Genomic DNA, 13,002 nt, shown 5'->3' with positions numbered 1-13,002 from the left:
ACAAGGTTGAAATTCTCACCAGAGAGGAGCTGAAGTCGTCGTTGTGTTTGGTATCAAACACAACGACATTGTTGACTCAATGATGTTTTTTTTTTCAGACTGCAGAGCTTCATCAAGTGTCTGCAGAAATGAGCCGTCTGGTTTCATCTCAAAATACTTCACATTTCAGTTTATCCATTCTAAAGAACTAATTCTAACATTTTTCCATATTCCCAGACATCCCAAGACACCTTATCAGATTCCCCGACTCTCCCGTTAAACGTTTCTTAATGTTCCAGAAATATTCCTTCACCTGGGGGCGAACCTTAAAAGTGCTCGCAGGCGTCAGCGATGAGCTGGAGACGAGGTGGAGGTAGCAGAAAGGTTACAACGAGATGAAAGAAGCTGAATGATAATAGAGCACACGGCAGCCCACGGATGATTAATACCGTTCTCCTCTCCCATTTACTGTTCATTAACTCACTGTCTGCCATAATGGCCTGGGCTCAAATGAAAGGGGAGGGAAGAGGGGAATTTCAGGTTCAGAACGAAGACGGGGCGACTGAAAAGCAGGAGGAGAGGGGGGGGGGTGAGCGCTGATTAGTGCAGCAGTTACCTACATCTTAATCAAGCTGAGTATTGCTCTCTTGCCCTGAAAAGGCCACACAATGATAAAACACAGCTCCATTTAGCATAACAGTCCATCCTCTAGGAAAGTCTGGGAGACCCGCTGCCCCCGTTTATTGTCTGCGACGTCTCCCTGAATAAATACTGAAGTTGACATGCATGGTAAAGTCATTTTGACGGCAAAAAGGAGTTTGTTAGGGCCGGTACAAAGTGTCAAAAAACCAGAACCGTAAAAGCGGGTCTCCAATTTTACATACTTTGTTCCTCGCTAAGCCGAGAGCGCCTCAAGGGAGCGGGCAGAGTCAGGTGGATGGGATGAAGGGAAAGGGAAGGTAGATAACAGCCGAGTGGATGCGCGTTTAGAGAGGCATAACACGTAGCTTTTCAGTTATGGTTAAAACTCCAGCGGAGATAAAAGCATCAGACATTATGAATCCCTCTCTGTCTGTGCATGAGGGCTGAGAAAAAAAAAAGATGGACACACGCAATTGGATTTGGAGAGCCGCTGCAATGTATTTCAATCTGCGTCAGCGCTAACCTTATAAAATGGAAAACTATTGAACTGATAGAGAGGGTGGAAAAGAAACATCCATCCAGTAAGACAGCGCAAGAGCCTCGGCTGATAGAGACACACGGGAAGCCTGTCGAGATGTAGTAATTATTCTCAAAGATGGAAAATAAAGAGCGACACAGAGAGTATGAAAAGGGTAGACGAGGAGGAGGGGGCGAAGGAAGGAGGAGGCGTTTTTCTACCTATTCACTCACTGTAATAACCTCCACAGGCCGTATGCTTCAGAGTCCTGAACAAAATGTCCTTTTAAATATGTCATGAAACCTTTAAAGTGACATGAACACAACAATTACAGCGTGTAACAGCACCGCTAATGTCTGTAAGAGCTGTGTCTGTCCTCAGACCTGACCCCACGTCGATATCTTATTTTGAAAATGGGAATGTCATTATTTTTTAGCAGTACAGCAGCGTTCATATTTAATACCCTTCCGGCACTGTGTCAGGTCCCCTAAGTGCATCCTTACAGCTCCAACAGCATTGCCAAATGCATCATCATGTCATCAGTATCACTTAATGCGACCGTGTAAGACCGAAGAGCTCCTAAAGATCCTGTGCAGGATGGAGGTGACCCTGTTTGAAAGACGTCTGCTGCTGTAATAGACTCAGAAATGTATCTTATTTTGTACGTTTGTGTATGTAAGTACGAGGCGCTTCATGAAACAATTATGTCACATGTTCACAGGAAGAAGGAGAAGGGAGATATTTATTGTCCTTGGTTTTGTCTAATGCACACACTCATCCTCACTTGCATTACCTCAACTTTTAAATTTGTTCATCCAACCCTGTGGAATTTCCTAATGGCCAAAAACCAAAACTTGTCAAAGAGAAACTTTCTTTTATGGTGGTTTCATTCAGATACCAACTGGAACTTGGAAAGTCAGTTCACAAAGTAAAACACCGAATTTAAGACGCAAGACTTGCAGTGGGAAAATGGGTCCTGCAGTCTAAATTCAAAACATTGTAGAGAGCTGTCTCCCCCCCGCCCCCTCCTCTCTAGAGTCGTTGCTCACGCAGGTTGCCATGTCATGGACTCTGAAGCTTCAGTGTTTATCCAGCTCTGCATCGGTCTGTAAACCTTTCTGCGTTCTAACCTCTCTCCATTTTTCAAAAGCATCTCCAATATTGATCCTAGTTTGAGCACGTTTCTGCTCGTGGAGCTTATTAGAAACATGCAGAGGCTTTTTAGGTCGGGTACAATCACTTCTATCTGAACCACTTCTCTTGCCCGCTTCCATCGCTGCAACACCTGTTGGTTTGACCTGATAACTGGAATCATATCTGGCAAACCGAGGGGCGTCCAAAACGGCCGTGTGGGGGTGTCTTAAAACCGCCTACCTTCTCTGGTCCAAACAAATCCAGAGCATTCAGGAGCAGAATCTAAAGTTAGAAGGAGGACATACTGGCTGCTGCATTGTTGTCAGAGAAGCCAGCATTTCAGCATAGCATGTTTCCTTAATGTCTGATCATATAGTAAGGTCACTTTATCATTTCGGTCACTTTATATCTGACTGACTGGATCATCTGACTCTGATCTGTTTGGTAAGTTTTATTTTTCTCCACAAAATTGAAAAAATAAATGTTTGTTTAAACGATGCTAATGAGTTACATAAAACAGAAAAATAGACAAATGGTTAAATGATGTTTTGTTTCACTGAAATTCATCATATATTTAAGTCATACAAGTCATTCTTTTAACATACAGACCGAAATCCAACATCACCAACATCATTCATGTTACGTGCGTGTGTGTGTGTGTGTTGGCTCGAAACTGTTTATAATGCCGACTTTCTGAGAAATACAGAGAGCAGGATTTCAACAAAATCAGGTGCCATTTGGGAAAATAACTCCCTATTATGTATCTCTGCATACTGAAAGACGGGGAGCATACAAACAGGTCTGTCATTACTCCGCCATCAGGGTCCGAGCTGCCTCTCGAGACCGGGGTGAAATGACTGATGAGAGTACGGGATTATGGAGAGCGAGAGAGAAAAGAAGGGAGTGTGAGAGGAGGAGGAGGAGGAGGACGCTCATCCATCTTGTCCCTGCTGACGGATATATGAGTGGAGGCCCCCCAGCTCGCCGTGATGGATGAGAGATAAGCAGTGAAAAACATGTAGATTCAAATGACAGCCACGTGAGCCACATGTACAGGTGTCACAGTGGGAGTCACAGTGCAGTCATAGTGGGTCAGTAAAATACACAATAAATAAGCATTTAAAGGTTAAACTATTCACTTCATGTGTGCCAAGCATGAAGAAACAGACACACAAGAAATTGCTCCGTCTACTTTGTGACAGAGACCAACAATGACCGCCCACTTTTTCAGCGGCATGTATGTTTCCCAATTCAAATCCTCCTTTTCACAAAATTCTTATATCAAGAGATTGAAGCCTGTCACCATGACAACCAGCTACCCCAGTACTCGTGACTATATAGTACATTTGATTTGCGTAAAAACAAACTGCGTTAAAAAATTTAGAAAAAGGCAAATGTACAAGACTGTGTACATACCTTTCTTTTGGAGTCAATGAACTACACATCCCACAATCCATTGCGAATGATCCCTCTTTTTTTTAATGGAACTTTAGTCGTTGTTATCGTGTTTATACTGTTAATACAAGTGTTGAAATATCTAATTACATTCAAAGCATTCAAGAAGATTATTAATAGCCTACATTTCCTGTTAGCTAACTAGCAAGCTAGCCTGCTAGCGATACTGTTTGCATCCAACTTTTCCATGGTAACAGCTAGCTCCACCAATCAGAGACGTCACTGCGACACTCTATGATCGTGGGTAGTGTATTATCTTCCCTGATGTCGTGAATAAACCAAGTTTTTCTTAAAGTGAGGTTGATATCATACCAACTAGTGTCTCCTACAGGAGCAAGAACCATCGTTTCACACTCATGTAGCTCGTGGTCAGTTTACCTGAGATGGTTATGACATTGTGTTTTAAATTGCAGGACCAATTTTGAACACGAGGTGTCAAAGTTACATATCACTCCTTTAAAATACTACTAAACATTCCTTTAGCTTTTACCAATGAAACAACTGGACATGAAAAAATGTGATGGAAAGCATCGTGTAGAAACAAACCGAGCCCCTCAAAAGACATTTTGGATCAGGCTTTTACTTTGAAAAGTATACAGGAAGCTACTGTTCAGGTGAGTAGGATGAGAAAATGCTTGGTGTGCCAGTCTGAGGAAGCCATCTCCTACTTCACTTACTGTGTGTGTGTGTGTGTGTGTGTGTGTGTGTGTGTGTGTGTGTGTGTGTGTGTGTGTGTGTGTGTGTGTGTGTGTGTGTGTGTGTGTGCGTGCGTTCGTGACTGTGTGTGAAGGTTTGTGTTTGTAAGGGACTGTAGGTGTGAGACACCTGCCTGTAACAACACTTTAATTACTGCCTCTCATGTCTTAAGTCCCAGGCAGTCTGCTAACCTTGTTAGGTTAAATAAATTTGTCTTCATCAGCAACAAAAGAGCCTCAGCGTCCCAGCGGACTCCGGCCCTGACTCCATCAATTATTGCAGCCTGATGTGCTCAGATTGGAACCACGTTTTTTTCACACAGGTCGCATTCAGACAAATTATCACCGAGCTGCTGACCCACTTAGAGCGCTAAAATGAATCCTCTGTGGCTATTTCCTGCCTCGCTGTTAATGATGTAAATTAGAACAAGTAAGTTTTAAAAGTTCATTAGACTTTTCCAAAACTTGGGTTAGGGAAGTCCATTTTGAGTCATATTTTCTTATATCAGAAGTCCATTCATTCCTATAGGAAACTCAAAGATATCTGACAAGGCTGCTAAACTGTAGAAACATGCACAGCTAACCTAGCCTCCCCCATGGCTTCAGATCGTTTCTATTAGGTTTCTATCCATGCGTTAATAAATGTCCCTCCTTCTTGGACACTGAGAGGCATCGTCTGTATATTAACCGATCAATGGAAAGTGGAAACGAGGCGTAAAACCTGTATTTTCTGTGGTTATTGATAACGGTCAACAAAATCTAAATATCTGCGTCTGTTTTGTCGGCATCCCTCAGGGAACATGTTGATGTGTGTTTGTCCTGAAAGCCTCTCTCTCTTAGATGAACCTTAAGACACCAAACTACCACAGAGCTCTGTCCCTGGAGACGTCATGACTGGCTCTTTGAGAAGAGATCCAACGATGGGAGGAAGCTCTCAAAGTTACAGCGCTGCTCTGGACCAACATGGAACAGAATCCAACACCTGTTTTAATCACCGGAGAAGCTTGTGCTGGTCTTATTTCTTCTTATTAGTGCCTTAAAGGAATTCACAAAGCAAAGCCAGTCGTGTGTATATCACGCTGTCTGGAGCCTCAGTCCTCCTCTGCATGACTGTGCAGTAAGAAAACAGCAAAACAAACTTTGACCCACTTCTCTGTGAATCATGCTGCAATATGCTCCTGCACACTCCCTCTACACACACACACAGAAACATACACTCCAATCATCAAATACCCCCTGAAACACAACCAAGGAGCACACACTTGTCTAATGTAACACCTCTAACCAGGCCAAGAAGACACAAAGTCCTGATGGCGGCATGTTGAGGCGGAGGAGGAGAAACACAGATCACATGCAGAGTGAGAGGATGCAGAGGAGCGAAGTTTGTCTGAGAGGAAATACAGAAAGAAATTCATTTTAGAATCCAAGTTTCCCTGAGGTGTGGCGCTGTACTCAAAGACCCAGACATCTTGGGTTATAGCAATGATCACATGTCATGAACAGCGTCAATACTCAAAAGACGGTAAGTTATTACTGCTGCAATGTGAACTATCCTCCGATTTACTGGAAGTTCATTATTTCATTTCAAAATAAAACAAAGCTTTCATCCTTACAGGAGTAAAGTACCCTTAAGGCCCTGACACACCAAGCAGACGGCTAAGAAGTGGCGACGAAGGCTGCCTGTGGCCAAAAAGTTGCACTTGAACACACCGCAAAGACTACAGCCAACGGCCAACCACCACGTACGTTCTGCACTTGCGTGAGAGGAAATACGTCTCCATGCCAGCAGGTGGTGGTAGTCTGTTGTTATGATACAAGACAACCTTTTTCACACCGCTGTTGCTCAACACTTGTATTATAGGTAGCCTATCAATGGAGAATAATGTCTGATAAAAAGTTGAAAATGACACTGGCGTTGTCAGCCCTTGGTCTTTTAGTGGAAAAAGAAAAGAAGAGGCGGAGGAGACAAATAAGAAGAAACCGCACTAATGGGTGAAAGCATGGATACTACAGCGTCATGCTTAAGGGGCTTTCCTGAACCTGTGATGAGAGCTGGAGAGAAATGAAACCTCTGAACAGCCAATCAGAGAGACTCCTCTCACCAACGGCGATTCAACATGTCGAATCGGCCAAAACAAGGCCGACAGGGGCCGACGGGTAGCGACGGAGCCGGACACACCATAAAAACTAGGGTGACGAACGCTCAACAACAGTCCAACTAGGACCGACGGCCGACGATCTCCTTGGTGTGTCAGGGCCTTTAGACGATACAACAATTCAAAATAAAAGCAAAACAAAACATTTTTTTGAAATGTGACATGACGGCATTTATCTCTTGATTAAAAATTTAAATTCAGGGATTAATCGCAATAAAAAATGATTTCTATGACAGCCCTAATGATAACTTACCAAACATTTCATAAAAAATTTAACCGCATTGTACACTGATTGTTTAGTTTGTCCAATGTCCCACCTTTTAACATCGAGGAGGCAGAGCTTAAAGGCCTATACTGCAGCCAGTCAATAGGGGGAACTCCAAATGTTTTAGCTTCACTTCCAGGGAGCCGTCGTGTCGTCCATCTTTTTACACAATCTTTTGGTCAAGCCCCGTACGATGTTACTTTAATTCACATCTTTTACGGTTTAGTCACATCGTAGTGAAGGAAACAGTTCAATGTTTCCTTGCATTTTAAATTCAACACACAGATTCTTAAAGGTCAGAAAAGCAATTTAACCCAAAAAGCTGCAACGGAAAGTCACAAGTTGGAGAATTGTTCCAGAGTTTTTGCAGAGATACTTTCCCTAAATGCTCTTTCCAAAGATGCCGGACATCTATAGTTGGAGTAATCAATCTGAGTAATTACCTTTCTCATTTTGTGTTCGCTGCAGAAGAAGCAGCTGAAAGAAAACAACCATCTGTCCTCAATCAGCTGCTCATTGTTGCATGCATGTGTGATGTTTGGGAAAGATTTCTGTTTTGACGGCTCTCTGTTGGAACTTCTAAAAAGCTGGAAAATCAAGAGTTTTCAGATTTGTCAAAGTTTCCGTTCCATCAGGACACACAAAGAGCAACGTCTCCAGGCCATCTGGGCCAGCGTTACCCTGATCCTCCTTTCCTTTTCTCCCTCTTCTACTGGGTAATTGAGATTCAGACCCACAGATGGACTTGTCATGGATGCTGGCTCCGACACCGCGGTTACACGTCCAACTTTCTGTGGAGCCGCAGACATGAGAAGAATCCTCGGCTTCATGAGGAAATTACACCCACCTCCCGCCTCGCCTCGCTGTGTCAGAGCGGGACTCAAGACAGTCAGAGGATGCTTATTTCAGGTTTTAATGCTCGCCTTTTGAAATGCTGCAACGACCTCACAGGTTCAGCCGACCCAGACTGGAGTCTAATTAATCTGAATCAACAATTTGAATAATTGAATATTTTCTTTATTGTCATGCAATCCCCACCTCTCACTGCTGACATTAGCCTGCATTTGTCAGCCCGTTGACTCTCTTGTGTAGAGCAGAAAACATCTGTGCACGGCGGGAGTTTGAAAGAGACTCGTTTACATTTACAAGCCGAAGGAGCTCAAGATCAACGATTCACGTTTGTTCTGTAACAGCTGTGGTTTATATGGAGTACCAGACCAAATAAGAACAAACTGTAAAATGAGGAAGCAGTCGAAGCTCACAGGTTTGCTTCAGTTTCAGACACTGTTTAAGGTCGCTTTCACATATCAAGTCCGATGGACTCGATGCGATTCAGGGTTGAAGATGTAACAGTGATGTATTTTTCTTTTGGTTCGGTTTGCTTTCAGACTTTGTCACTTTGTCAAATGTTGGGTTTCGTCGCCACCCACCTCTAGTTGGGGCTGTAGCTCAGGTCAGAGGCTCCTGCCATCCGGCCTAATGCTGCACTATGACCCTGAAGTAGTTGACGAGAGTTTGTTTCTTTGGTCCGCACCAGAGTTCGTTTGAGCATGCAGACCAACCCAAACCCAGTGGCGATGCTGGAGTCTGTTGGGGCCCTAGGCAAAAATCCCTTGGGGGGCCCTCAAACCAGCGTTCATCACCATGATGTCTGCCAGTGTCCCGATGCTTACTCCTCTTTTTTCTATTCTTTTTTTCTCCCCTGGAGACAGATAATTACTCCTCATTTTTTTTGTTTCCTCGTCATTAACAAACTTTGGATTTCACAGGAATAAAGCATGCAACGCTTAGCATGGCAATGAGAGTGAGTGCTGTCAGATGGCGCTCCCTTAGGGAGATTTTCTGCTGTCATTAAAAAACTTGCACATTATGGGCCACTGCTTTGTCGGAAGTTTGTGAACCCTCTGGGACCCCCTGGTCTGTGGCCCCAAGCAGTTACCTGCCATGCCGTTTGACCATCAGCGCCTCTGCCCAAACCAAACGAACGACCCGACAAAGCGCACCAGAGTTCGTTTCAAAAGCACCAAATGGCTCAGGTGTGAATGCACCCTTAGTTCTGTCCTTAAAACCTTGAACTCTGTCAGTTTTTAAATTTCAGATGGTAAATGTGTTCCTCGGGTGTGTTCCTCTCACTGAGAAGAACGACTGACTAAATGTGTTTCTACGTTTTTTGATGCATTCTTTTTCCCTGTTTTCCTTTGACAACGAGTAAATTTAGGCTGTTTGTCATTATCTCGGAATAACGACACTTCTTTTCTCACAGCAAAGAGTTCATCTCAGTCGTTTTCTCCAGATCTCAAGACACTAACTCATAATTATGGGGAAAAAAACAGCATCGTTATCAAGATGAGTGAGTCACAATCGTGAGTATTCAACCCACATTGACTCGGTATGACGGGAAAAGGGAGTCAAATAAAATGTATGGATGTATTTCCGCTTCAGGCTTCCATTAATATGATTATTATTTATATTTATTGTCAAGTACAACCCGTGTTCAATGTGTCAGACTACACATGTTGGATTATTCTTGATATGATTTTAATAAGGACGATGAACTATAGACTACCATAACATGTATCAGTGTATCTCTGCAAAACCTTCCCAAGTAATAATGAGTAGGTGCAACACTCCCGGTGCACACAGGACACCGTGCATCTGCCTCTGTGAATTAAAACTGAAAAAATCTGATCTGTGGCTCCAGGAGAAAAATGTTTGATCCCCTCAGCGAGCTGCAAACATCTGCAGAGAGCCCGCCTTGAAAACACCCAACACTGCACAGCAGGACCTGCACTGGCCTGCTGACAACTTCAACACAGGTACACACAGCTGCCGGCAAACACACACTATTAAAGCCATGAGCAAAACAAGCTTCAGTGACCGGCTGACTGACTGACGTCTGATTGCTGGGCTGGTCGGGCCAGCTGGGCTAACCTGAGAATGAGATTCTTCTCTGCAGAGTCGGATCTGGCTGCCATCAGGAGCCGGCTGTTTGTTGTTTTAGATATCACTGACTGTGATTAGGAAACTCAAGGCGGCCAGTAGCAGACAAACATGCTTTTTGACACACACACACGTCCCCAACAACACGCATGCTTGTCAGATTGTTTCAGCAAACTACAGTGAGATGTGTTTCATGAGCGGTAGAAGAAGAAAGGCGACAGAAGCTGCAGCAGAAAATCCCTTCGATGCTCACTAGTTTTGTCAAAAGCATTCAGAGCTTGTTTTGCTCTTATGTGTGATTAAAAGCTTTAAAAACACGGCTGAAGCAGGACTCAGGATCCCACTTAACGACACGTCATTACTTAATATTCCTTTTAATGAAAACACCGCCTGCCCCTGTGCTTTACAACGCTTCTGCACATACCTGACATCAAAGCACAAGAACAAAAGCAGGAAAGAGCCTCTGCGTCCTCAAATGTGAAGAACGCCACCGATTCACAGCGTTAATAGATTCCCTGTGCATTTAGTTTGGAAATAAAGCAGGGAAATGAGGACAAAAAGACACATTATCCTGTTTCATAAGCGCTCTATGATACATAAATGTGCAGAAAAACACTTCACGGGCGAGTGCGGACTCCAAAATCCTTTTTTTTTTTTTACCACCTCCATCCTCGCCGCCAAAGTGATTAAATTCATTAAAATCTCTTCAAGTAATTGCAGCTCATCTATGGCAGAGTAAATATTCAATTAATAGAGCCTTTTTTGATAAGTGCGATTCCTTCAATCCGACGAGCACAGCCTCGCATGTCTCCTCGTCATTAATTAAAATTTCTCTTTGCAGGTCAATTAAATTTGCCTCAACTGTTCATTAGCCACAATACAGGGCAGCAAAGAAATCTATTAACGCAGGAGTTCATCTTCCGCATGCTGATTGAATGTGTGTGTGTAGTGAGGCTGAGGTAAGGGAGGGTTAATCTTTCCCTTTGCTTCCCTCCTGGGCAGAAAGCAAGATTTAAGGCCCTCTCTGTGTCGAGGTGGCGAGCTGAGCCGCGGCGAGCCCGAGCTGAAGCTCTTTACCGCTCTCTGTAGCGTGTTTGGCCAAGGCTGAGTGGCTGCCAAACAGCCAGAGACAGAGCGCGGATGAATCAGCACTGACAAGGTGAAGCCCGCCTCGTGTTCGCCGGCTGACAGCTCAGGTGCTCAGAGAGATGGAGACACAACAGATTACATTTAGGCCGCAGCAGAGAGAGAGCCAAGAGAGGCGGAGAGCTGCAGATAAAGCAGCAGAGAAAAAGAAAAGAGTCCAGAATGGCTTTTGGAAACTTTTCTCAGAGATAAATGAGAAAGTTGGGCTGTGATAGTGAACACTGGGAGGGTGTGGAGGTCTGTAAAGGCTCATCACAATGTGATCCCCGTGTGAAATGGGCGCTGAACTGCAGCTTTTCTGACGGTGCTTGTCTAAAAATTTAAAAAATAATACATCATTTTTGGTCTTTCTTGCTTTATATACCTGGAACGTCTTAAACAGTCATCTCATCTACTGCATGAACATTACATCAGTGAGACTGGTTCAGAGGTTTGGGTAGTGTTCTGCACATGACACATGGGCACGTTTCAGTCAAGGTTTTGGTGAAGCCAGGATCAGGCCTAGGGGCGCACTCACACTGGACCCTGTTGTCCCGTCCCGTGCTAAATCACAAATGTCCCCTCTCCCCATTCCCCTGCTGGGTTACCCTCACACTGCTCCAGGACTAACCGGGCCTGAGCACAATTACGTCATGCACATAAAATCGTAATACAGCATGCACATGCATGAAGCGTGCTTAGTTTACAACACAGGCGGATTAAAAGAATTGTGTAAGAATGTGTCTTATTTTGAGTCATGTTAGTCAGATACAGACAGAACACTCCAGGATTTCTTTTTCTTTGCCAAAACACACCTCTTCCAAGCGTGCCTGGGCCAAGAAAGTGAACCGTGCTGGAGCACAGATCGGAGCGCTCACACTGGTCAAACAAACTGGACTTTGAGGGTGAAGCGTGCTTAGGCACGTTACAGATTGATGAGTGTTTTTAAAGGATTGTGTTGTTACCACATGTGGTTTATCTGAGGTGTTTCTGAATGTATTAGTCCCTGAACGTGCACAAGCCCGCTGCTTAAGAACATGTGGGATTTATTCAAACTGAATATTTATGGAAGTGCGTATGTACGCTGTCCGTTTGTTTGAAAAATACAGATTTTCTTTGTACTTGTTAATTCTGGTTTACACTCTGTCATTGAGAGCCATGCACATGCACAAACAGGACCTATGGACATACATTAGTGGAGAGCTGTCAGAGTGGGGCTGCTACACACTGCTATGCAGGGAGCGCACCAGGGTGGTTGGGGCTTCGGTGCCTTGCTCAAGGGCACCTCGGCAGTACTCGGGAAGTGCCCAGCTACCAGAACATCTTCCGCATTTTTTCGGTCTGCACTGGGACTTGAAGCCGTGACCCTCCGGATCCCAACCCAAGTCCCTACAGACTGAGCTACTGCCACCCCCACCTTAATGGTTCTTCTATTTGTAACTCGGTCATTGTGGTTTGTATTTGTTGTCACATTTTCCTTTCGAGAGGCTAAAGAAAACACAAAACCCCTTTAAAAAAAAGGCCTCGCAATCACTCTCTACTTCAAAAATCATGACCACTTAAACTAAAATAAACCACTGATGAGGACATGAACCTCCTTTCTACAGTATTTTAACTTGAGCTAAGTAGAGAGCTTATGCAATTTTATCTGTAAAGAAAACATATTTTGAGGATTTGTATGAACGTCTTAACAAGTCAAAAACATTGAAGTTTATGTTGGAGATGCTTCCTTTAATATCACAGTCCCGGTGCCTCCACTCACTCCAGTCTACTTCCCTAGGATTCATCAGTATAGTAATAAAATTATACTACCATGAGTGATGTCCTCACTCCGGACACTCTGCAGGGAAGCTGCTCTTTTAAAGCTCAGTCCTTGAGGCAGCAGCGGGGGAGCCTTCACAGGAAGAGGAACTGTTCCATTTCATGTTCATTTCAAGCCCAAACTATACCAGTGAGGAAAAGTATGAGCAACTGTTCTTATCTTACTAATTCTATTATCTCTCTTACCGCGCTGGATTCAGTTCTATATGATTAATCGCCTCAAATTAACGGTCCAAAGCGGGGGTCCGCACACACAACGCAGATCTATTTTTG

At 44.0% G+C, this 13,002-nt stretch overlaps 1 protein-coding gene across 1 annotated transcript in view; it reads right to left on the bottom strand.

Annotated features, from left to right (window-relative positions):
- ca10a (carbonic anhydrase Xa) overlaps positions 1–13,002 on the bottom strand; it is a 212,081-nt gene that overhangs the window by 102,307 nt on the left and 96,772 nt on the right. The gene's annotated exons all lie outside the window — the stretch shown is intronic.

Source organism: Labrus bergylta, chromosome 21 (genome assembly GCF_963930695.1).
Source record: "Labrus bergylta chromosome 21, fLabBer1.1, whole genome shotgun sequence".
NCBI lineage: Eukaryota > Metazoa > Chordata > Actinopteri > Labriformes > Labridae > Labrus > Labrus bergylta.
The sequence above is the reverse complement of the archived record's forward strand: the minus strand, read 5'-3'. Positions and strand labels throughout refer to the sequence as shown.